Below are 27,788 nucleotides of genomic sequence, written 5' to 3'. Positions count from 1 at the left end.
GCAGGCCAAGATGCTCCGTTTGGTCTTGAAAATCTCTGAGACACTGAAAGGCTTCTCTTCCAATGCTCAACTGTCCTCGTGGAGAAAAAATTTCTCTTTAAGTCAGGTGAGAACCTCCCTATTTCGTTTTATGGCTATTGTCTCATATCCTGCTGCTGTGCACCTCAGTAAAGAGCCCAGCTTCCCCTTCTTGGTAATGCCTTCTTTAGTACTTGCAGGCTGCAATTTGCTCCCCCTGAAGCCATCTCTGCTCCAGGCTGAAAAGCCCAGCCCTCCCAGCCTCTCCTCACGGAGCAAGTGCTCCGACGCCACACCATCCCGGTGTCCCGCCACTCAACTCACTCCAGTTTACTGGTCTTCTGCGAACTGGGGCAGGGGGGGCAAGACTAGACACCGTTTTCCAGATATGTCTAAGGAGTGCGGAGGAAGAGGGATAATCCCTTCACTTGATCTGCTGGGTGTGCTCCTGTCAGTACCGACCAGGAGGCTGTTGGTTTTCTTTGCTGCGGGACACACTGGCTCACGCTCAGCTGTCTGTCGTCAGGGCGCAACAAGGGCCGGCTGCTCCCTGAGGGCCAGGAGGCCGGGAGCTGAGCTCCGTGCCAGGCCTGGCGGGGCAGGGCTGCTCCGGCCGGTCTCCGTCCCACACTACCAGAGTGAGGGGAGCGGGCCGGTCTGGAGATGGGACCCAGCATCAGACACAGCCTGGTGGCGGCCAGGCAGGTCCGTGGTGACAAAGGCAGGTCCTAGGTCAAGCTGGGAAGTGGGTCGGGGCGTAGCTGGGCCCTCCATCGGGCCAAGTTCCGCAGGGCTATGGACAGGCACAGGCAGGGCTGCAAGGCGGCTGAGGCTGGAGGTCGGGCAGGGGCCAGGAGCGAGAGCCTCCGCTGAGAGCAGCTCCCAAGGGGAGGAGGGGGGAAGGCCTGCTGTGACTTCCTACAGCTCCTTCTCCACAATGGCTCTGCTCAGCCAGACGGCCTTGAACGCAGCCACCTCTGGCAGCCAAACCCAGGGAGGGCTGGGGAGTCCATCCGGCGTGATGACAACTGTCTGCTGAGGGCCCGGGTCCTTTCCAGCAGAGCCGCTCCCCAACCAGCCAGTCTTTGTACAGTTGCAGTGCATTTTTCCATCCCACATACAGGAGTTTGGATTGGTCGCTGTTGAATTTCATAGGGTTCCTGCTGTCCCATTCCTCCAGTTTGGATAGGTCCTTCTAGATGGTGACCCAATGGTCCGTGGAGCACTTTAGTGTCATCCACAGACTGGATGAGGGTGAATTCCATCTCTTCCAGACCAGTGACAAAGATACTACACTCAGGCAATACCAGTAGAGACACCCTGAGGAGCTTCATTTGTAACCAACCTCAAAGTGTGACCCATCAGCTCTTCGAACTCAATGATCCACAGGTTCACCCACTGAACTGATGTTCAGTAGACCACCTATCCAACCAGACCATAACATCCCACCTCTGATAAAAGGATACTGTTGGAGACTGGATCTAAAGCCTTGCTGAGGTCAAGTTAGTAATGTGTACCAGTTTCTCCTGAGCTACAGAGCTAGTTATTTTATTGCAGCAGGCAATCATACTAAGTCTCTTTCACGTACTAATCCTGGGTCACACTAAGCAACTTTACTTCATTCCTTACCTCCTGTCCTCTTTGGACACTTGATAAAAGATTTAAGTAATGGCTCCTTAGGCATGTTTAACCAAGTTATGTGTATTTTATTCCTTTAATATTTTCTTCAGAAAAGTACATAAGGGAAAAGGAGGACAGGAAGAGATAAAAAGGGAACACCTCATGATAAGCTTGTTAAGCTTCTAAATTTAATAAAGAATACAACAACAACATGGATTTATGGATCAGATGCTCTTGCATTTGTAATTCACAGATTACGTGGGTACTTTCTTCTTATTTCAAAAGGGTAGGACCACTTGCTGTTGTATATGCTCAAGTTTTGAATTTCATTTTAGAGACTTTGAAGAATTTTCCTCCTTCATCCTGAATGGCTTTTAATTTCACTTTTCAAACTTTGAATTCTAAAAAGTGCATAACAACATCTCCATTTCTTGTAGAACTTCAGTACTAACTCCATCACCAAAGTTCACCAAAGTGGTGATGTAAAGCCCATTGAATTCCATACAATTCTTCCTTTAACATCAATCATTTTTGGATCAAGCAGTAACTGACAAAGCATGCTAAGTTCATTTTTAATTCTTTTACCTATGGCTTTTTGATGAGTATGTGCAAAGCCATATATAGGATGTAAAAGAAAAATCTGCAGTGAATAGCAGCTTTCCTATATGTCCCAGATGCCTGAGCATAGACTAGTTTTCTTGAATTATTGTTACTGAAATTTAATGTTTGTATGATGAGCTTATTGTCTAAAAGTTCTCTTGAGTATTTGATACCTGATGTTCACAGGCAGAAATCTACTGGCTAGTTGTGAGTGACCATGTTAGCCACATGTTGTTTCTGTTCTCTGATTAGAGTAGCAAAGCTCACAGACTACTAACACACTAAGTCATGTGTGAGCCTGGGATATAATCAGGAATGCCATAGATATCTTACCAACAGCAGACGGAAAAAAAGAACAAGGCTTTTTAAAAAATGTTAAGCTGCTCAGGGTATGGCTTTGTAATCAGCTGCAATTAGCTCTATAGTTCTGTGCCTGAGCTAAAAAGCCCTGTGTAGAAGAGGGACTTAGTTGTTTAAACAACACTAATGTCACTAATTGCACTAATGGAACGTGATTCTTGTCTGGTGAAATGGCAATAAGTGAATAGTATCTGCACATGGCCAAGAGGATATCTGCTTTGTATTGACCATATAAAACCATGATAGATCCCCAAAATAATTTTCCAAGAAATATTATGCTACTTCTACCTTCAGTGGTTTGGGAGGTATTATAAGGAAATATACATTGCCACACAGATGGCAAAAAGGCAGGATTTCTGCTTTGCTGGATTGTCTTCAGAACTGGAAACACTGACAGCACTGGGTCGTCAGTCCCTAGCCTGGTACCCTTCCAGGAATTCAGGCAGGAATCCAATGAGATCTTGTCAAACTGCAGATATATTGGATAAAGTGTTCAGGTTCAACAAATCATCACATTCCAATGATTTTTTTTAAAATTGGAAAATTCCCATCAGCTCTACCAGCTCACAAGGCAAGGCATAACTTCCAAAACATTGTCAAAATTGCTAAAGTGTGCTTAGTAAGGAGTTTCAAGAAACTGCCACTTACTAATTTTTTTTTAGGCAATGTCCAATCCCATTAAAACATAATACTTTTGATACAAATATATGGAAGTACAAATTCATATTTGTCTTTAGCAAGCATTTCTATGGACAAAAATCAGAGTGCGCCTGAAACTAAGGTACTTTAGGTAGAGTACAGAACATATTTTTTTTGGTGCTAGCACAGCTATAGCACATAAACACTGGGTTATTTTACTACAGTACAAGTCAGTTTAAAAAAAATCCCAAAACACTAGGCATTCCTATCTGGGTTTGGATTCATGTTTCGAATGAATACCAAGTGATTGTGATTTCTGGAATTTATTATGCATAATTGCTACCAAAATATAACAACAGTCCAAAACCCAAAGCTGTGTGCCATTTCTAAATTTTAACTCAGCTATGAGTTCAGCGCACTTTCCAAATGATGTTATAGTTTGGCATTGGCTTTGAATAGTTCCTTTACTTTGCTTTTGTCCTATGGAAGCAACCACATAGCTCTCTTTTCATGTAAATTCAAATAGCAAGCTCTCTGTGACAGCTGGGTGTCCACGTGAATGCTGTTAATGCTGTCAGTCTCAGTGCCATGAAGTTTTCTGCTTGTAGCACAGCACCGGATAAGAATTCCCTGATGGAGCTGCTCCATGTTGCTGTGTGTGGGTCAGACCATATTAGGAGTCCTGGGAAATTCTTACATTTCCCTTGAGCTCAACAAATTGCAATATCATCTCTTCTTTTGAAGTTGTTGGGATATGTTCAGTGGACATTATTTGTTAATCTTGCATTGAAGTAACGTACCAATGCTTTTGACTTTTGCATACTTGTGGCAAATGGCTTCACTTTTTCAGGAAGAAAAATTAGGGAAAGCACCCAGCTATGGTGGATTTTGCAAAGCCTAATTGAAGTATGTTTCTACCTTGCAATGAAGCGTGGTGCTGAGTCTCAGGCTAACCATTATATAAACCAGTATTTCTGTACCTATTGACGTATCAGCTCAGATCCTGAAAACAATAGTTAAGCCCTGATACTAGTTGGCTATTTTAGGGTTGTGCTGCTACAATTACTGTTTTCTCCTTTCTGATTTAGTCTGGGTCAGTGCTAGCTTAGACACTATGCATCATATGCATATATGGATATGTTCCTACACAAGTAATTTTTGGTTTAATTAGTACAAGGGATATAACTAATTTAGACAGAACAATAAACCAGAAAAACATTAGCCTCTGATTACTTCCCTCATTTTTCTGACACACTGTGAGATTTGGACATACTCCTGAAAGTCAGTATTTTCTTTCTTTTTTTTTTTTAACCTTTTTTTTCAACTTCTGGCTATGCTGGAAATGTTTAAGGGTGCTTGTGAAATGAAGAATGAAGAATTTGTTTCCTCTGTTGCCTTTTGGAAAAGTCCTAGAAATTCTCTCAGAAGTCCCTGGCTGTAGGGCGTACAGCAAATTTCCCCTTTGCCACATTTTTTCTCCTCCAGACCACACAGTTTTTTCTCTTTCTCTTTGCTTACACCTTTTCATTTTTTCTTGCTTGAGGTTTCCTTTTTCCTTGCTTCATGTAAACTTAAAATGCAAAATAATGTCTCTGCAAATAAGTCTTTAATCACTCCTCTCCCAGCTTCAATTTTTTAATTAGTATCTTCCTTCTTTCCCCAGCCCCATTGCTTCAAGCCCAAATCTGTGTTTTCTGTTTCTTACATCTTCCTATGTAAACAGTGTCCAGTGAGTGGTCCTCTTGCTTTGAGAGGACTGTAACACCATCCTTGCTGATGTGGCTTACTCCACAGCTAAATGGTCAGTCACTAACATAAGATTTTCATGCTAATGCTGGAGTTGATAAGTCCCACCAACAGATTTCCGAAACCGTCATAGTTTCATGGACAAAGAAAATGAGAAATCAGGAACATATTATAGCCTCAGAATGAATGCTAATGTCTAATAGCCATATATGACAGAGCACATATTTTTACAATCAATTTGAAATTACTGGATGCTTTTAATAGCAAATATCTGTATATGACAGTCAGCTGAAACATCCTAATGGACAAGGTTGGATTTTTTTCTTCCCTGCTTTTAGCAAATTGGAATGAATGACAGAGAAGCAGAAAGAGATTTTATATCTGAGCAGAATTGGAAGATCCCTTATTAGGTGATTTTAAAGCATTGAAAAAGGTCTTGTGACCAATCTAATTTTTATGACAAACATTAGGACAAACTCTCTTAGAGCTAATACCTTAACCTCCCCCCACCTTTGTTATTGCCTGAGAGTGCCTTAGATGGCTCTGTAAGGGAGCAGCCCAATTGCTGATTCACAGGGCGAGCTTTGGCATTAGCCTCTTGACTGCTCTTAGGACTTGCACATGAGCACTGGAAGAGGATAAGAGGCTGTGTTTGGCAACACTCACTCCTTCAGTTCACACCATTCAAAACAGTGGCCGGTTCAAGTGAGTAGACCTCAAAGTAATGGGGGAGGATTGCAGTGGCAACACTGAGCTCAGGTGTTCCAGTAAGGAAAGCGTGGCATTGAAGAGTAAGTCCCTCATGTTTTTCCTTGATTTCATCTCAAACTTGCTGGCGGTATGAAAGAAAATAGAAATTCCTTTAAAACAATCTTATTTTCATCTGCTTTACAACTTCCAATTATTGACAATGGCTCAAAAACCTACACTGTTTTCGTGTCATCTAGAAATGTATTTCTTTATTTAGCTTTTATTTGCCATATTCACTTTATTACTGAAACAGCTGTTCTTGCTCAAAGTTATGGTAATTTTACCTCTATGGGAAAAAAAATCCCAAACCAATATTTGGTATTTAAAACTTTGTACATGATTTCTATCACTATTTTGAAAGAGCTGTGAACAAAGCTTACTTTAGAGAATCCAGTCAGCCAGACAAAAAAAAAAAAAAAAATTAAACCAAAACAGAAAAAAAAGTGGTTTTTGCACAATTACTAGGTAGTATGACTTCAGGGTGCATCTTACAGCATAATTCTGTGCTGTGATTGGGAAATCCTGTGTAGTTTCAGGCTGGTTGGTATAGCTATCCAACAGGGCCATGCCTTTCAAAGAGACTAGTTTGAGCATGTGAGTCAGTATAGCTGCTTTAGCCTAGACTGTATGCTTGGGTTAATTAGCCCAAATTAGAACTAATTAGTGAACTAGCTCAGGTGGAACAGTATCCTGCTGCACTTATCTTGTTTCTGGTTCTGAACCTGGTTTGCTCTGAGCCAGCTCAATGCTCTTTGCTGAGCTGCGTGGTGTAGGCTTGCCCTAAATAACTCGCTCCAGGTTCAGCTGAGTACATTTCAGAGCCAGGAATAGAACTGCCATCAGTTGACTTCATGACCTGCCTGAAACCATGCTATTGTTGGTTTTCTCAGAGTTCTTGATTTTATTTTTAAAAAGCCTTCAATTTTACAGCTGAGCAGCTTGAGGCATAAAGAGGTCAGTCAATGGCACTACTGGGAGTAGCACCTGGTATCCTTTTGAGAGCCTATTCCCAGCTCCTTGGCTCTAAGCGGTAGAACATGCAGTCTCCTTTAGACTTATTCCAGAAATGATCTATAAATACAACAGCGTTAGGTTTGTTTTGAGCCCACACATAAGGAGTTTATTTGAGGGCACCCTGAGGCAGCCTTTTCAGTTATAAAATAAATTCTGAAGCAACTCTGCTGTGGCTGAGACTTTTTAGATATTCTCCAGGTTATACAGTGAGTAGTATGTAACATTAGTTGCCATTTAAGGCTCCAGAATGGGGCAGTTGCACAGATCTGTAGCATAACAACTCGGCATTCTTCTTTACATGTATTTATGCATTCTCCCAATTCCCCCCCCCCTTTTTTTTTTTTTAAATTCTCCTCTTTCCTCCCCCCACCCCTCAGGAAAGGGACAGCCGACAGAAAGCAAGAAAGGTTAGTGTGAGCACCATTACAACCAGTGCCTGTTGATGCTTGCTGTTAAATGAAGTGTGAAGCGGATTGTTAATGGGCTTTTTCTTTTTTTTCTCCTGAAGAATTAGCTTTTCACCTTTGTGATAAAAGAATAATTCACATACACATCACTGTTGAGAACCAGAAATAAACAACTTTATATATTCTGTTTCTGATCTCAATTGGAGGACAGAGATTTATTTACAAGTTAAGGGTTAGCAGGCTGCATAGCAAATAAGCTTTCATAACTGATTTCATTTTTTACTGGCTCCAGGGTAGCTGATGGCTAAAGTCTTATGTTTATCTACATTACCTGAAGCACTGGCTAAGTAATCCTTTCACTGGTGCACTCAAGAAACATGTGGTCTTATTCATCTTGAAAAATAATAGGAATGAAACTACATAATAGCCAAACATATTGTGCATTAAGTAGAAGGTAAGTTCTTAACTTGTGGTGTCTGCATTGTGGATGAGATGCTATGATACTATTTCTGAGTAGAAATTTATTCAGTTTAAGGATGTTTTTTAATTTAGGCCTATGCATAAATAAGCTAAAAAGACATAGAGTTACCTATCTCAATACTTTGCTGAACAGAGATGGACTGTGAGCCTTTGCCCTTTAAACTCCATATTTTACATGAAGTTCTGCTTCTGGCTATCCCAGAACATTGAAAGAGCACACAGTGACTCAAGCGAATCTGACTGGAAGATAACAAACATAGTATGCATAATTAATAAGAGGAGGAAGGAACTAGTTTGGGCACATATAAAACAATTTGCCCAACCTTCGTTTTATGCAAGTTTATAAAAAAGTTTGAGGGAAAGAGTAATGAAAGATGTGGAGTTCTATGGAAAACAGAGCAAATATTAAATGAGATTGTTATAGGAAGTTTGTGCTAACCGAGCAAGGTATCATTCATTTATAAAAGAGCTGTTACTTTTAGACAAGGGAAACAGTAGATTTAATCTACCCCTAATTCAGTAAAGCATATGCTATGGTACCACCCAACAAAAGGGATTAGTACTAAGATTGGAAGTTAAGCCTGAGACTGGTTGAAAAGAACATCACACCAAGTTACCATTAAGAAAAATACTGAAGAAAGTTATGACTGAAGTTCTGCAAGGATCAGCCTTAGAAGCATTCTTACTTAGTAGTTTCATTGATTTTCTTTTTGTGCTGAAGTCACTAATGCTTATTAAATATTGTTGAACACATAAAGTTGATAATCATCATCAAATCAGAGGTGGGCTAGGATATCTTGCAGGAAGAAGTAGATTACTGGCACAAAAAAGAATTGAGGTAATAGAAATGGTATAAAAAATTATAATACAGAAAAGTCTCTGTGCTGAAGAACTAAAAGGAATTTCTGTTCAGAGGTGATCAGTGGTCTAGAGGGCACATATTACAATAGCAAATCAAAAAATCTTGGCTTAGACTCACAGAATGAAGGCTGAGAAGAGATATGATTGCTCTCTGCAAATGCATCAGGGGAATAAACAGCAGGGAGGGAGAACAAATAATTAATGTAAAGGACATTGTTGGCACAAAAACAAAGGGTCATTATAGAATTTAAGTTAGAAATTAGAGGTACTGTCAGAGGAATGAGGAATGCCCTTCTGATAAAAGTAATGGCATCAACTTAATTAATTTAAAGGTACAATCTACTTAGTTTATAAAAGAGATTATATGATACAGTTGTCTGCAGTAGCAGACAGCTAGACTACGTGAGTCAGAAGGCCTCTGAGAGTCTTATGCCCAATCTCCTCTTCACCAGGTATTGAACTTTCTTTCTGGAAGTTCACAGAGGGAAGAAGACAGTGATCAACCATAACCATGCAATGATCAACCTTCTCCAGATTTAACTTGTTTATAAAAAAAAAGTACATAACTTTTTTTCATTTGGTGTTGAATTTCCTGTTCATGGGCTTCCCTAGAGGCAGGGTGGAATCAAGTCAGAACATTACCTGGAAATAAATGAACAAAAAAAAAAAAAAACCAACTTATTTTGAATTTAATGCAAAAAACCCTCATGAAGTCTGTCAGTTATGGGCATTAATGTTTGAGAATAGACACAAATAATATCAGAGGACATATAAAAGTGTAGATTGGTCTTGCTACTTGTGTAAACAGTTTCTACTATTCAGAAAAACTGTATCTTGTCCTAAGACTCTGTCCATTCTGTTCTACCTATCCTTCATCCTTTTTCTTTTTCTACCCTCCCTCTTTCCCAAACACCATTTTTTTCAAAAGTTGGCTCTGATCTTCTATGGATGGGATGAGGACAATAAAACAGGGGTTTTTTGATTCTTTGGGTATTGAAAAGTCAGCACAAATAGAAAATAACAAAAATCATTGTGATTTTATGTGTCTTTGCCTAAGCGTTACCTGGACTGTTTCTTGGTGTAACGGGTTGTTTGTTTTTTAATAAGATAGGAAGTAATAAACTCTTTTTTTCCTTGGATGAAGCAGTCCTCTATAGAAATCAGAGACATTGTGCTACTTCAAACTGGCAGAAAAATCTGAACTAGTATCTCTAATTGCTGCTGAACAACATTATTCTGTGGCTAAACGAGGATTTTGGTTTTCAGTGTTGTCAATTTGACACTTTCTGCAAGTCATGCACTGACCTTTACTGTAAAAGTTTAATCATTTATTTCCTCTATTAACTGTAAAAATGTCCAGCCTTTGTCCTTAGTTTGATGCAGTGTTTAAAAAAGAAAAGCAAAGAAAAAGAGTGTTGATCTGCCAGTTGGTGCACATGAACTGACCCTTGGGCCCTCTCTTGATCTTTATGTACTGGCAAAATAACAAATCAGAGCTATGGTACTACACAAACACTGGTAAATGCAAGGCTTTTAAAAACATTTTTTATCTTCACCCTTCTCTTTCTCCTGTCATTCCTAATCTCATTCATGTAGTTTTGAGTGATACTGGTTTTATGATTCCCATTACCTTATCTTTTCCTAATATATTGTTTATTGAAAGTAGCATCCTAGATCACACAAATGTTCCAAAACATTCTGTATTTCATGATAAACATACTAAAACTATCTGTGTACATACTGTGTACTTATGTAAGAGCCACAACTAAAAACAATTTAACGGTTCAAAAATGTTTCAAGGTTTTCGGAAATGTTAGCTTGGGGATCCCAAAGAGTTCACCCATCTTCTCCTCTCCTCCCCAGACATAAATGAGAAACGATGATGGGAGGAGAAAAATCTGAAACTATTGTTGCCATGCAGAACCAACTCTTAATTAACAGTATAGTATTAACTGGGTTATGTGTTTCTTTTTCCAGGGGCTCTATGTTAGTATCTTCAAAGGAAAAACTTGCATGAAAAACTCATTGTTCTTCCTAGTTATTTCCTACTTACACTCCATATTTGCCCCACTCTGTACAGTAATTTTCACAGAAAAGAACATTCTGATCGCAGAGGTTTCACTGTGAATGAGAGATGGAGACATAACCTGCAAAGGGTGTCAACATGTTATCTGAAAGACCATGAATTAAAAAAGAGAAAGATCAGCTTTCTGGTGTTCTGTTACTACAGCTGCTGGCTACAGGATTACAAAAACAAAAAGTTTGATTTTATCATGAGATCTGAATAGGAGGAAAAAAAATTCTAAATTATTTTGCAAGACTTGATTTATTATAAATCATTTAAAATGAAAACTTAAAAAAAAATCATACTGCTCATTTTCATGTGTGTTTTTATTACCCTTGCAAAGACATTTTTGAAGCGGGCAACGTCCAGAAAAGCTCAGTCCTAACACTGGACAAAGATGTGCAGTCTGAGCTGTGCATGTGAACTCCTCTCTGCAGATAAAAACAAGTGTCAAACAGCTGAGAATTTTCTGTGTTACTTTTCATCAACCTTTTAGAATAAGTGATTAAACTATTCTTTGTTATACAAGCTTACTGTCCACATTTTAGTAGGTTGTGATCATAATTGAAATAAAAAAAATATACTGCGTGATATATAAGAGGTGATTCATTTCTGGTGATATCCAACAAATAGTGTAATTGAAATGTGTTTGATAAAAGAATGCACCATCTTATGAAATGAATGCATTGTGTATTATGGGACTTTTCGAGTAAAAACACTTGTAAAAAAAGTAAATATAAAAATAAATAAACAAGCTACAGAGGAAATGCTCACCTCAAGTTGTGTACTGGTACTTGTGTTCTGTACTATTCAGCCGAGTAGTTATACTGGCAGAAACATTGCCCTTATATAAACTGGGAATACTTGTGGATTCAATCAAGAATAAGACTCTGGCCAGAGTGCTTTTTGTTGGAATGTGAGAAGATTCAACAGCTCTAGGAAAGGATTTGGAACAATGCTTAAAAGCACTTAATGATCTGGTATATACATGAAAGTAGTAAAGTACCGACATAACAGAGATGTGATACATAAATATTGAGAACACTCTGTTCAGGGACACTCGAGAATGCTGCGTGCTGATTTTGTAATAAAAGATGATATAACATGAGAGAATGCTGTTTCCAAACTGTGTATTAATGCAGCTGTTTAAGCTGATCGACTCAATATTAAACCCAAATAAGAATATGGGAGGAAAAAAACCCTAGTAAAAGCTGATGGTTTATTGTTATAGCTGTTCCAGTGTATTTAGAATGCAACAAAACTGATTTTGAAGGCAGATTTTGGGGTTGGTTTTTTTCATTTACACAACAGAGATCTGACTTGTGGTAGGGTTCCAGACACGGACACTCTAGAAAGAATAAATAATATGACCATTTTGGACAGAATGGTTAGCAGGTATTTGTGATATCTTGGATTGTTATCAGAAAAAGGACAAAATATTCCTAGAGCCAGACATTTTTTAATGCACATTGATGTATTAAGTAAGAATGTCAAAAGTCCAGTTCCTTACACACAAGAAGACTCAAACATCAAGAGATCAGTCCCAGTTTTTCAGCGTTCCACATCATTTGTTCCTAGCCTACACAGTGGTACCCCTCCAAAATTACTCAGTCCTCTTGCTCCTACCTGTTTTTCTGTTAGTGCCCTAGCTATTTTACTATGCTTTCATTTACTGCTGTGATCTCAGAACATGTAAACGGATGGATACAGTTAGCTGAGCAATCCTCTAGGAAAGAGAAGGCTAGAACATCATTCTTGTTTCAGTTAAGGAAAGTGGTAAAATTCCCCCAAATTTAACAGTGCAGAAGCAGCTCATAATTGCCTCTGTTAGGCTTTGTAAAATTTTCATACAAAACAATGGGAGTAAAAAAAAAATACAAGTAATTACCAAGTTTGATTTGAGTCAAAAAACCAGGGCTCATCCATTATAACCTGGGAAAGAGGTAGACTGGTCACAACTGGCCATCCTATTACAGTTTACACCTTTGGAGGACTGGTCCTTGAGCACAGATGCTAGTAACATATATCTAAATAAAAAGGCATGTTGCAGCGGTAGAAGCAGAATACAGAGAGGGGAACTCGTAAGGTTAATTCTGACCATAGCTCTTTCTGTGATACTACATGGAAAATAGTATTTGTCTGGACAAAATGGAAAAGTACACTTGTTGGCTTCACAAAGGTAAAGATTGTTTTCACACAGGTAAAGATTATTACGGAATGTTTCTTCAGCCCTACAAAGATTTACAAATACAGTAAAGGGAACTACCATGTGATTTCTAATACTCCAATCTTTCATGTTTTGATTAAGTCAATAATATCTCTCATGAATGATAGGTTAAGGATTTGAGCTTGATTTTGTGACTATTTAGCCATATGTATGCATATTTAAAATGCAAATGCAATTGCACGACTAATTTCTACATGTAGGCAATTACCTTAACAGATATACAGACAGGATAATTATGTCTGCAAATGTGCATAATTCACTGTGTCTGTGTATACAGTTATCTGATTTGTTCATGCAACTGCAATAATTGTGCATGCATATAATTCTGTGTCTAAATTATCCGAAAAATTTAGCCTTATGTGTTTTTTGTGACTTCCTTTAATTTTATTATCTAATTAAAACACACATTGTGTAAAACAATGAATATGTGATAAAAATATCTTACATTGTTAAGTATTAATCCTTTCCATATGATTGTATTTTTCATATTCCAAACATAATACTTAACTTGAGACCATTGTTAAAATGTTAGGTATAAACAATGACAGTCTTTGCTTGTTCTTTAAACTGGACAGCAATCTATTGTCTTGGGCAGATGTTCACTAAGACACACCCACACAATATTTAGGCTCCTAAACATAATCCATGAAAACAATCTGAATTTCCTAAACCTTGTTTCCCTACTAAAAAACCTGCAATTACAATTTTTGCCAATGTCTTTCTTACTGATTTTAATTTCAGCTGAATTCAAATGTGAGGTATAAAGCATAAACAATTTTCAATTAATCTGTGGTAGTATGACAAGTTAGGTGGAAGCTCTTTGGGGTCACTTTTTTTTTTCCTGTGTGCCTCCTGAGTTGTGATTGTAAATATGAATCTGGTAAAACTTTTATTCTGGTAGAAGAGAAATATGAAGTCATATCCACAAGGCTTATTTTTGCTTTGTGCATCTGCAGAGCCACCAAATGTGTTCTCAGCAGAACACCTTTTGCTAAAATTGCTATTTTTTTTTTGTAGGTGCTCTCCTCCTTTTAGCTAATTGTGAGGTACACCTTAAACATTGCAAACTCATTCAAGTGTAAACTGGCTCAAGTCTATTACTCTGTAAAACTTTGTGTCTTTTAGATTGTTTAGAAAGTGTGGCTAAAGGATTACTAGGTATTTTGCTAAATAGTTAATCCATTGTCCAGTCAAGCTGTAGATTGCTTACAATGATTTCCAGGCTGTCATTCACATATGTACTATTTATTAATAATTTACTTGTTCTAATTTCTTTTTAAAAAGAAAGTTCTCAATACTGGGTGTAAGAAAGCAGTTGATAGACAAGTGCTGATACATTTATTTTAAATTCTTATCACACTCTCTTCTTGTTTTGGTATTATTGGTAATATAACACACTGAGCACAAATAGAAATAACTTTCTAGAAAACGGCTTTTTTATGAAGCCTCAGAACATCCTTAATGTGGGAAAAACCTAAAGTATACGGAAAACTAATACTAAAAATAGAGAAAACAAAGCTGCATTTGATTCTGTTGGTATATTAACATATGGGAGAAAGTAATTAATAGTTCTTTTCAGAGTCTAATTTAATCTATCATGCAGAAGATAAAATTCTACTAGAAAGCAGAGACTGATGAAAATATATTGGTGGGCTGTGACTATGCATTTTTGATGGCAAATATTTTTCTGTTCATTCCACTAAACACTAGAGGGGCAGTACAGAAATTCCTTGCATTCCGTATCCTGGATGAGGTCCATGAAGTATTTAAGTCATATTAAAGCTGCTATTGTTAAACCTTTCCTTTATTGTCCTATTTAAAGCCACAAATTAAGGCCAGTAAGGAAGTTATCCAAAACATTTCTCAAATTAATAGCATTCCTTTGTTGCATAGAACTTTACCCGCAAAGAAAGAAAGATGAATTATATTATCACATCAATTAAGCATTTGAGCATCTCAGCAGATTGATGTTAGAGGAAAAATTAAAGAGAAACTTGAAATTGTTTTTGCTCACATATTTTAACTGCTAAAAACACTTTAGCAACATCTACTCTAACTGCTGGTCAGTAGAAGTTTCATTACATTTTTCTTCAAGATCTGGATTCAGTTCACAAGTTTTAATTTGGTTGCTATTCAGCTCCCAACCTCATTTTATGTATGTAAAGTTTTATGCCCGTTTGGAAAAGACAAGTATGTGCATGAAACAGTGACTAATTTCCTATATAAAGGTGCAAATTTGAAGGAAACAAACTCAGTGTCTGCACCCACAGCCATAATGTTCTTTAAGCAATCAAGAGATCTAATTTGTAGTGTCACTTTAGACTAGTTTGAACTATCTCCAAGGAAGGCACGTATTAGATTCCATTGTGTACATGGAACTGGGAACCTGAAAGGCTATGTAGTTTTGCACACCCATAGAATTAAGGTGGGTCTGTCTGATGAACCAGTTCATGAATTATTTTTATTTATCTAAACATCTACAAAAAAGCAAAGCAAAAAACCCCAAACCCGAATGGACAGTGCAAATGGCTTTAATCCAAGTAAAAGTTACTCTCCATGTAAATCTGCACACTTTTTACTTTGCAAATAACTTTTCCTGTTTTCATCTTTGCCACTAACCCTCCAGAATTCAAAAATTAGCTGCTATTTCAGTAAGTATGCAATCTGTGCAGTCTGTTTTTAAGTATTTGAAATATTCCAAATGTCCATAAAAATGGCTGAAGTTCCAAGATAAGAAATTGGTTGCAAGTTTTTCAAAGCAAAATGGAAAAAAATGAAAGAAACAAAATAACATCCCTAGTTGTTCTTCAGCTCAAGACTTGATGCCTTTGTGAAAGATAAGTGTTCGGTAAAACAGATATTGTTGATAATCGTACAAGAATAAGGAGCTGTAATTCAAAGATGTGTGTTATGCCAGACATCTAATGGGGCCTTTTGGCCTTGAAAATATGAATCCATGAGTATAAACCTCTGAAACATAAAATGAAATGTTCTCAAGGTTTTGTCAAAGCAAAATATTTTGTCACTTTTGCACAATGTCAGCTGTGGCATTTTCTAGAATATAATTCTCAAGGAGATACCACTTTATTTCTGGAAAGAAGTTATCGTTTTAGCTGGTTAATGAAGCATTGTGTTTAGAAGTGCTTCTTTTTGAGTAAGCTGTCAATCTGCTTTGCTTAAAGGGTTATAAAAACATTTATCTAGTGTGTGAATTCATGCTTCCAGGTATTTTCAAAATCTGTTTTCCTCATCACTATCTAGGAGAAAAAAGAGGGAGGGAAGGGAGGGCCTTGGGGACACCTCATACACTCGGTGGTACGCTTATTTGAAGTGTGAATGGACCTTGGCATGTCCTGGCCATTCTCATGCATCTCATTTGCCTTTTTGACAGTATGCGGCAGGCAAGAACGCCAGAAATCTTTTCTGTCAATGCACATTACCCAGGCAGCCTGAATTCATACTGGAACAATGTGGAGAAGTGTGACTACAATTTGGAAAGAGCTCAGGCTTAGACTGCAGCTGGAACTAAGCACTACACCTAAAAAAAGGGATGTGCCTAGTTGGAACACAGGTATAATAACAATACATAAATTCAAGATATATGCAGTCTCCAATTTAATGCCATAAGGGTTGGGAAGTCTATAAACCCAGAAGCAAGATTTTACTCTACTGCTTGCCCAAAATATCTTGTACTTCATGCCAGCAGCTGTACTTCTAGACATATGTTCCTCTAGTTGAGCCCTCTTGACAAGTCTTTCCCTGGCTGGTGGATTCTGCATTAGGAGGTGTCAGTCAACCTCTTTGGTGCCCCTGAATCCTATCCGAAATCTTCTATTTCTCTCTGCAGTGATAGAATTTCATCTGGAATGGTGGGTGGTATCGAACCTTGCAGTTCGAGAGGCAAGCAGTGCCACCTCCACCAGCTCCTCCTCGGACAGCTGTCAGAGAGAAGGGAACGGATCATCCCTGCCTGAGGAAAGGTTGGACACATGTTCAGAAACGGCAGTCAGACAAAAAGCCCAGTCTTGCATGTAGGCAAAAGTCTGGGGGAAGGGCAGAATTTCATTGTTCATACTCTGCAATATTTTTTTCTGACCAACTCAGGTCTCTGCTTTGCTCTTTGCGCTGGCTGTCTCAGTCCTGTTCCTCGCTCGTGTCCCACCCCAACCTTCACGGTGTGTGTTGTACAGCCTCTGTGGGGTGAATTCCCGGAGCAGAGCCAGGAACCCAAATCCAGCCATGGCAATACCCAAGGCCTTGAGTCATTTTGTGGCCCAAAGTCTTTCTGAGGCTAATTTGAGCACTGTTTGGTATTTTAATGACAGTTGGTTTCTACAGCACAAGTGTTAAAGGCCTCGGCTTACTATATAGCTGTTTTAAAATACACATTTGTATATTTGTATGATTTAGAGTATATCATTCTCGAATTATCAAATATGATGCATACAGTATTTTCTAGAAATACTTTCTTTTTAGGAAAATCTTAATCATTAGAAAAGATATTAATATTGTGGGGGAACAGAGTAGAGATAAATATATATCTGCGTGCAGAATCCTGCCCACTAAGGCAAGAAGAGTCTGTTCTAGAAAACTGCATCAGAAAATCATGCCAACGTTTGACACTATAAAGTTTTATTAAAGACAAAGGAAGTTATCATTTCATCACTGTTAAGGACAATATGCATAGGTCTTCTAAATCAGAGAGAATAATGAAAATACAAGCCTGAGAATGGACCAGTGCCTTTCTTCTGTCTACCAACAACCTCTGATCTCCAGTATAGGAGGCTGCAGATGTTTCTTCTTAGTGAGAAATGATTTCAGACCTGTATGTTGTTAAGAATAACACTGAAAACAACGTCAAGAATAACAGTTCAGTTACCACTGGACAATAGATTTTCTTGTGGTTGGATGATGGCATGTAAAAGCCCCCAGGAACTGAAAGCAGGCATTTTTACAGTTTAAAGCAATAAGGAGACACTAGATCATGTATTTTACCTCAGTATGACAGATGAAGAGATTCCACCCAGCAGGGCATGCTCTGGACTGAATCAGGCAGGGGTGTTGCTGAACCATATCTTGGTTTTTTTGAGTCAAGCTTATCATCCAGAGACATCAATGGTTACAGAATGCACCTTTTCCCTTGGTAATTTCCTTTATTAACTTATCACCACCAATGTTAGAAGAGTGCTTATAATTTCTCATTTGAATTTGTCTGGTTTCAGTTTTTCGCCAGTGGATTAGACACTCTTCAGTATATTTCTCCACAAGAAGGTTTTATACAATACATTCAAATCCCCTTTCAGTCTGCTTTTTTATAAAGTAAACAGATGGACTTGTTACAGTCTCTCACAGTGAGGCATTTCCTTCCACCTTTAAATATCTTTATGGCTTATTTTCTGGATGATTTGTCAATGTCATTTTTGAAAAATAGCAATAAGAATATGTCATGCCACATTTCAGTACTAGCCTCAACTGACTATGCAGTCTTATAAATATGCCTTTTTTTGCCATCGTGGAAGAATGTTATGCAAACCACTGAGAATGCATGTCAAATTTCTCATCCAGCACTACCCAGCTGAATCTCAGCTTTCCAGGATATAGTCCTTCATTCTGTAAGTATAGTCTGCCTCTTTCTAGATTTTTCACTTTTCATTTAGTGGTGTTTAAATGCATTTTCTGAATTTACTGAACAATACAAGAATGCTTTATGTGATTGTCTTGGTCCACTAATTATCCATGTTCATTCTGAATGACTTGCAAAGTATGTTAGAATCAATACTGTGTTTAATTCTTGATCAATGTCAGAAGTGCTGAGTAACATAGAGCACTGATCATCATTAAACTGGGGTCCCATACTGAGATCTACCTATAACCAATTTATAATCTGTTCAACGTGCATCTTGCTGATATCATACAGAGCCTTCTAAAAAAAAAAAAATATGTAATGCAGTACAAAGTTAAACCCCAGTGCTCCTGACAGCTTATGTTATGCAATTCGGAGGCAGATGGAAATAAAAAACTGAATGAAAAAGATCTTTTTCAGGCACTTCGCCTCAAAATGAACAGCTGAGAAATCATGCTGGTTTGACAAGACATACTTTCCTAATAACCATTCTGACTGGCCTTAAGTAAATCCTTATCGTCCAGGGTTTTTTAGTTGATTCCCACACCATCTTTTCCATTACTCCTTCGGAATATAATAAAGTACCTTAAATGAGGATTATGTACCTTAAATTAGGACTAAATCCTTGTTTACTTTCTGGAATGCATGGTACACTTTTTGATCCCTATCAGTCATAAAGAAACATGGGATGATTGACACTTTCAGTCATATGCTGCTGATTTGAAATAGACGTTTTTAAAAGAAACACTGGAAAAAGAAATTAGGATTTATATTAAATGTTTTACTTTCCTTGTAAGAAAAGCTCTTCAATGCATTTCAGTTAACTTTCTTAAATTACTTTTTTGTTGTTGTTTTGCAGATTATTACCAAATGTTTGCTGTGGGCAGTGCAAATCCGATTCCCGTTGACTACAATGGCCAAAAATGTAGTATTGGTGGAGACACAGAGTCGTTAAGGTGGTACTGTATTGGTTTCATATGGGAAAATACCATATGCTGCTCTCCTCAAGCTTTAGCTTCACAATATGTCAGCTTCAGTGTCAATGACAGTTTAAAGCATTCCCAAGCCCTTCAGCCCCTCAGCTGTGCTAACAGAAGCTTTCATGAGGTTGGGCTCTTGGCTGAAACAATGAACCAATGCAGGCTGAAAATACCACAAAGGAAAAAACCTTTATTTTCAAGCCAGGTAAGTTCAGTGATCTTGGTGACAGTGCAGCCCCACAAAGAGTTGTGTCAGCTCAGCTGTGCCTGGAGGTGGTGTGAGGGCACACAACGAGCAGCTGGGACAGGGATGCACACCAGGAACCTCTTGCTCTTCTGATCTGGGTACTGCAAAACTGGCAACATCAAAGCAGTGTAAGTTTTAGTGAAAGTCAGTTATCAGCCAGCAACATGGCAAATGCCAGCTCCAGACATTTCAGAGCAGGATTTGCCTCAATTTCTGGGAAGTAGAATTTGTGTTTATATTACTATCGTAGATGAGCTGCCATGCCTGTATGCAAAATGTAGAGGTTTGCATTCAGCTGTGACATAGCAAAGCAGCAGCGCACGTCTTTCCATTCATCTGTGTTATTTAAATAAATCACGTCATATAAAGCATCTCAGGCAACATCCTCAGCTGTTCTTCTAAGTTAGCAGTGTCATGCAGTGTAAATTCTAAGTGCAGTGTGAATTTGGCAGCATTGAATAAATGTAGCTTAAAATGCATATATAAAGAACACAAGGTCTGATTCCATATCTTTCTAAATTTCTACATAGCTGTAAAAGCAAAATTCCTTAGTTTAACCACAGTAGTTATTTGTGGTTGTCTAAAAACTACCCCAAAATATGTAATTTGTATATAGGCCAGTGCACATGTATCACATAATGCATTTCTGCCTGTTTTCTCTCTATTTTTGCTAGTTTTTAAGAGGATGATGTAGGTTTCAAAATGTAAAACCCCAGGATCAGAATTCATGTTGGATCATACCCAAGCTATCCATCCCTACTTCAAAGCATCCACATTTTATTTAATGTATTTTCCAATTAGGCAGCTTTTTGAATTCTTTTTCAGATTTCAACAATGTAAAATCTTTGTCCAAAAGATGCTGTACTAATTCCACCTAATCAGATTACACATGTATGTGTGGTAAGATAGGTTTTTATTCCCTCCTGTCATCTAACCAAAGAGATAAAGGATTCGTCTAGTAGGTGGCTTAACCTAAGCCACTTTGTAGCCATCAGTGTACAATACTCCATTCGCCCACTGAATTGCTATGTCAGATATTTTTTTTTCTTTTCACTTGCTCCAAACGCTTATATGTGAATTAGCATAAATACACATTTTCCTTTATTTTGCTGGACTTCATCACATTCTTCAGAGTGATGTTAACTACAGTGTCAGAATGATTTATTATAACTAGACTTCTGCCTCTCTGTCTTGATTTTTATATATTAGTTTTATGGTGCCCTTTTCTACAATGAAATATCTTTGTCCTACCTTATGTGAATTCAGCCACCTATCCTTTTTTCAATTATGCTGTAAATATTAAAAATAAAATTGGGGGTTTGAAACAGTTTTTAAACCATGCATGTTGAATTTATTTATGTACAAAATAGAGCCACTTCAGTGATAACTGGAAGAGACACATGTAGCATCGAGCAAACTTTAGCAACATGTTTTTTTCACATCATTAATGTGTTTATATTTTTCTTCAGTTGAGGTAATTTAATGTCCATTTTCTTCTGTTGTTTGCCAACCTGTTTCCTTCTGTAAAACATGTCTCAGCATGTAACAGAAGTATGATGAGATTATAAAACTACCATATAAACACTGTTTGAAGGACACGTGTCTGAGATGTATGATCAGAAATAAGGAAGAATTCATGCTTCCTACACTTTCTATGCTGTTTTATTACACTACTGATCCTCATTTTAACCGTCTTCAAGCTTACTAATAACTTCATTAAAATGCTGTCCTTTAGAAGAAACAGAAAGCAGGCTGAATTCCATTGTGGGACCTAATGACACATATAATGGTTTAGTTTCCATCCCCACTCCTCTTCAAACCTCTGACTGAGCATATGGGATCTGTGGGTTCAAAAGTGCCATATGTAAATGACTGAGTTCTTCTGCAGAAGTAGCTAGATGGGATGGTTGCTGTTTAAAGGTCTGACTGACACTGTGATGACTTATGTATGTGACAGCTCTGTTGATTTCAAGGCCAGTTGAAGTCAATGGGAATACTCACAGTGTGTAAAGACAAAATGCAAATTCTTGCTCTGTCACAAAGTAGTTTTACGTGAAGAAAGGACTTTTTACATATACTTCATATAAGTGTATATGGATGTAGTAGTCCTATTTTCTTATGTAAACGAACAAGCGAAAGGAAGCACTAAATCTGAGCCCATTTAATGTTTTACCTGTTTGAACATGACCTGTAAGCATTGCTTATAAGTTGTCAGTGACAAGTAATACCTCTTCATTTTCCTCCCTCCTTTTGCCATCTGATCCCTTCTAAATAGTTGAAGCAGAGGTTTCTAACTTTTTAATCACGCAAAGCTTCCCAGCAGGATTAAGTAGTATTATGTGAATTTACAGCAATGAGTGAGCAATTCTACTTTCTCTCCTGTTGATTATATCGGTGGATAGGCAGCTAGAACAGTTGGGGAATGTTGTTTGTTTTCTTGCGTGTTTTTGAGGTTCCTCTCAATGAACCTAACATTCAGGTAAAACGGTAAGGTTAAGAAGCTGATTGTGCAACAAAGTGGAGACCTGACTGGTAGCAGTGAGGGCACAGCAGCAAATGTGCTATGATGTGCTGGAGTCACTCACCTTCCAGGGAGGCTGGACACATGCCAGAGCTGCTAGAGTTGCAAAATCTTTCTGAAGTTGTTACTGAAACTCAGTAATGCAAGCCAGCAAATACTCAATAGCACCTGTTTCAAGCAGTTCTTTGCTTTCCGTTGCAGACACATCTGAGGTCAGCCATGGGAGGGACAAGCTAGCTTAATATACAGTATTTGGGTCAATGCATTGAAATGTGACAGCTGTGAAATTGAGAAATATGAAAAACGAGAAAAGGGATGAACAGCAGCAAAGATGCCTGATTATCTGCAGGCATTTTGGTGACCATGCTCAGGACAAATTTCAGGAATCTTTCCTCAGCAGTAAAAGCAGAAGCCTTGAGGGAATAGTTCTCAAAAGACAGTTTCATAACAGTAAGGTATTGTACAGCAGGAGAACTTCCTGAATGTAGGAATCTTGCTGAAAAATACCTCATTGTGGACTGGGAAAGGATGCTTAGGGTTTTTTGTTGTCTTTTGCTCGCTAATGTGACATATCCGTGTAAGCCATTTACAGAGTAAAATATATTAAAAGTCAGAAAACAGGAAATTAACCTCATTCTGCCATTACTTTGAAATGTTTTAAGCTCAGGAAATAAATTTGGGAAGAAAAAAAGTATTCTGATTACAACTGTTGAGGTTTTTTCCTTTTACCTTCTAACTCTACAACCTCACTTAGAGGTCAGCATTTATAAATTTGTAAGAAGGGAGCTTGTTATACCTGTTTCATGTAAAATTCAAATGACTTTCAAGACCATGGAATAATAGAGAGTTTTTAACTGTTACTGATCTCAGCTGTTTACAAAGTTATTGAAAGGGTTAAGTAGCATGCTCTCAGTCATGCATATGAAATTTGGAGTGAGAGGAAGCAAGTGGATTTGAGGTTGTTCTCCTTCAGTTCATTCAAGGTTCACTGAACAGGAAAGTGAATTTTTATTATCACTTCCTGTGAAAAGAGCAGTTGACAGGACCCATCAGGGAACTGCCAGAAACCTCAAGAGTTTTGAGTATGAAGCCCAGAGTCCACTGCAAAATTTCCATGACAACACGCTCATTAAAATAAAAGGAAATTGTGCCTGATATTTACAGCTTTCAGCAAACAGTTGAAAGCCTTGTGTCTCGTATTTCCAAAGCATTTACACCTGGGACACAAGAATGCAGGCTGTCAAAAAATAAAAGGTAGTTGTAACATTTAGCCATGAAAGTGCAAAGGTTGTTCACAGGTTAGATTTCAGCATCCTTTGACTTCTTGAATTGTAGTGAACATTTCTTCTGTCTCCTCCTGTCATGTGCTAAAGGGTGAAAGGGACTTAATATTAGGTTGGAAACAGTCTTAAGGGAGGCTTTTAGTGAGAGTGGTTTTACTGAAGAAAGGGATATTCTTCCAGGAAAAGGGGCTTAGCTCTGAAAATAGTCAAATGAAATTTATTTAGTTACTACTATCTAAATTGCAAAAGATAAATCATAACTGATACTTCCTCAGGCGTGGTAGCAATCACCTACATTGTGGGAAAGAACTGCAGGGATGGAGAGAGACAGTAATAACAGAGGTTGTTTACTTGAGGTACTAAAGTCCCCTTGAGCTCTTTTCTTTAGTATCCCCCACTCTTTACACTGTCCTTTTCCACTTTCTCCCTTTGCAATCATATTGGCTCCCTCTGTGTGGCTTCCATGCCAAGTTATTTCACTTTTACATGGGAGGTGAGTAGTTTCGAAAAGGGGATAAAATAACTCAATGGAAAAGAACAGGGTTGCCAGGGTAAGGTCAGTAACAGAGCTTGAATGTTTTGTCTGACCTGGGCCAAGAACAGCTCTTGTTGGCCCTGATTCTTCCATTTCTGTAATCATACAAGAGGGCAGGCCTTATAATTACTGTGGTTTGCTTTGGCCTTAAAATGGGTGAATCTTTTACTGTTCAGTGAACAAAACTTCAGGTCATGGTGCTGCATGCCAGGGTAATCAACTACATTGCTCTTCACAGATATCATCACAGAGCTAAAGAAAAACAAAACGCCTTACAAAAATGCACAAGGACATGTAAATATACTTCAAATTACATCATTGCCCAGCATATTCATTAATTATACATTATACTGAGTCTTCACCTTCCCTCATTTTACAAGTGTCTTTGGGCAGGCTGCTTGCCCAAACAGATATCAAATTGCACTGTGTGAATAATACCTTAGATGAACAAAAGCATCATTGAGGCATGTGTGTCAGCTGCTCAGGAGGATATGTTTATGGATGTGATTACATCGGAATTAGCCTGTTTATAGGTTCTGATCTGGTAAATTGCCTGCGAGGTCAGACAGTTAGACTCCTCTCTTTCACCTGGTCTCAGTGCTTGGGCTTTGACTCCCTTTAGGACTGATCCAGTACAGCAGCTTTTGTTTCCTTTTTGCAGCTGGTCAGACATATTAAGACAGAGCTTGGCAAGCAATTGCCATCCCTGCCTCTGAGGTGTCATCAGTTATGTGCCCTCAAGGAAAGGGACAACTTTTGCTATCTCCCCAATTTATCAAATTTAGTAATTCCTCCAAGGAATCCCTGAAGGAAGCTTGCAGTTTCTCACTTCCATGCCCGCAGCTTGTGGTCTTCCCTTGCTAACTGTAGCTGATTTTGTTCATGTTATAAGTGACTGCTTTCATTTCTGTGCCTTTTGTATTCAGTCCCTTTCCCTTGCACTATCACAACCCTCTCTGCCCCCAGCTTCCCAGGAATCCTAGCTCTAGCACTTTGGTCATTGCGTTAGTCAAACTTGTAAAGTCAGCACAAGTTGTTGTAGTTTAGTCTGAGCACTGCCTTAATTATTGGAGGAAAGTAGAAGTCCATCTAGTCTTGGATGGCCTTTTTCTCACCTGCATACTGGCTCTGAATGAAATTACTCTGGCAGGAGCCCTGTACAGGCACAGTGCCCAGTAATAAACCCATGGACTCTTCAGCCCTCCTTGTCAACGTGCACTTCAGCACTGTCTAGCAAGCTCCAGAGTTTTAGTGTGCTGCCTTTCTGTGGGAGGAGGCTCAGCAGGATCAGTGGTCTCCTCCTGTTTTTAGTGGGCACTTCTGTCAGCCTAAGAATACCTGTCCCTGGAACTTGCACAGGTCTCCTTGCCTTGGTTTCCTCTGGAGGGTACCTCAGTTGTTTCAGTTTCACTTCTTAGGCAAGTTTTTGCTTGTCCTTTGAAAATTGTAACTCTGCAGTGTACCATCTTATCAGTGTCCTGCAATCTTGGCTGATTTGGAACTGTAAAAAACGTATAAATCTTCTTATTGTCTAAAGACTGTCATTTCCTTCTCTTGCCTAAAGCTTGCTTTTACATTTTAAGCCTTTATTTCACCCCAACTTCCTTGGGTTTTACTCTCGCAATTTGCTTTACCCTCTCTATGTATATGTAATGTTGGTCAAATTAATTTTCTTGGTTTCATCACCTTCTTGCTGTTAGGCCACAAACCATATCCACTGTATCAACTGGACAGATCTAGCATGTATGTCACTCTTTCTTCCAGACACACAAGTGTGACCTTCTGGTTCCTCAGACAGGAAATATGAGGCAAAAATACACTAAAAGCTGCTGTGATTGAGGAAAGAGTCAGTTCATAAAATCCAACTACAATCCCAAAGTGTCTTGCAAATCAGATCTCACAAATCAGCAAATAACTTTTTCTCAGAGCAGATGATTCTTGGCAATGTTCTTCCATTTCTAGGCCCTGTACACAACAGGTTGTATCTCAGGACTTTCTGCTTCATTTCAAGACTTGGCTGATCTCTAACAGAGCTTCTGACAATAATTCTTATAGGAGCTAAAAGCCCTGTAACCCTTTGCTTGATGCTGGTATTTCCCCCCCTGTATAAGAAAATCAGTAGCAACGTCTCTATCCTTCAGTCATAAGAAATATATCCTTGAGATATGCTAGAGAAGAATAGGAACCGAGCTTGGAAAGACTAAAAAAAAGTGATGAAAGGTAGAGCAGGAAATGAGCTAGTGGCCATCTGGAGAGCAAGGGGATCTTGATAATTAGTATCCTTTTTATGATTCTGATTTTATTAAGAATCAGAAGGATATTTAGAAGAAATTAACTGAAATATTTGGTTGGCTGTTTCAAACATTCAAATGGTGTTGAAAATATCAGAAATACTGACAGTGTTTCTTTAAATGTTCTTTAAATGCTTTTCATCACAGAAGCCACTGACTGTGTTGAGGGGAGAATAAAATATACAAGAGAATTAGCCATTAGTGACAGAAAAAGAACTTTGATACATGAAGCCTTTTAATACAGTACAGGCTATTTAAAAATTACTATTGTCAGGTAAAACCATTAGGTATCCCTTTGAAAATATTTTTGCAAGTAACACCCAGCAGAGCTAGTACTAAAATACCAATATTTCCTTTTTACAGTGATTCCGTTGTCTTGATGGTGTAAATCAGTGCTGATTGAGTTTCTCTTTTCCTGGCATCATACGTCAGTCTTGTGGAAGCACTTCACATACTGGAAAAAAAAGAATAGAAAGCTTTAAAAGATGACAACATAGTGAAAGGATTCACTGGCAGTACCACTGTGAGTATTACAGATGTCGATAGCTCCTTGAGATCCAGTGTCATGCTTACTGTTTGCTGTGTACTCTTGACTAGCACCATCCACTCCATGGTGCTGGGGGGAAATTCAGGAATGCACACAGAGTGGTTTATTAAGTTTCTTATGGACTTGAAAGATTAAGAGTTTATAAAGATCCTGGATAAATTCTATTCCAAGTACTCTCATGGTGCTGGGGGAGGTCAATGGATATCGCAAATGTTAGCTAATTTGTGACAATGGACCTGCCATACTGGCTGCCAGAAGGCTTACAGGATGAATGTAGTGGGTGTCTGCAAGGTAAGGTGCCCCTTTGCCAGCACCTTTGGAAGATTCCCTGTTTTGTCAACGAATACAGACATCTGACTCCTCTGGGAGTTGATCTTTCTTTTCATCACAAGCATCATGTGCCAACACCTAGCCAGTCAGCAGCTTCTAATTAGTCTCTTCACATACTAAAGGTACCCAAATCTCAGAGAGCAACCACGGGTCCTGCTCTTGCCTCTGGGTATAGCAGGTTCTAATAAAAACATCTGCTCCTCTTGTTCTTTTCTCCCTTCTCTAGCAGAAAGCTGTCCACAGAAGTCTGTGAAGTGATTTGAGTTCGGGATCTGGAATTTTTGGACCATAGAGCAAATAAAAGCATATGGGTGATGAGGATCAGAGGGGTCTCGCTATAACTATGACACACACTTCATGCACAGAAATCCACCCATACTGTCTTCAGTTCTCTTCTAGGGTGTGGTGGATGGGTGTCAGCATATTTTCCTAGGACTTATTTTATAGAGTAGTGATTAGGCTGATGGACAAATTACCTTCTTCCTTGGTAAGATCTGTCCATTTTAAACTGTAAATGGGTTAGGAATGCCATTCAGATATGCTTGTGGATAATGCATGATTGTAACATGTAACAAAATCCTGATATTACAAGGATATTAGTAAGGGAGACTTCTGCCAGGATTCCTAGAGCCTCAACCCCTTCC

The sequence above is a fragment of the Buteo buteo genome, chromosome 4, assembly GCF_964188355.1.
Source record: "Buteo buteo chromosome 4, bButBut1.hap1.1, whole genome shotgun sequence".
Classification (NCBI taxonomy): Eukaryota; Metazoa; Chordata; class Aves; order Accipitriformes; family Accipitridae; genus Buteo; species Buteo buteo.
The sequence above is the reverse complement of the archived record's forward strand: the minus strand, read 5'-3'. Positions refer to the sequence as shown.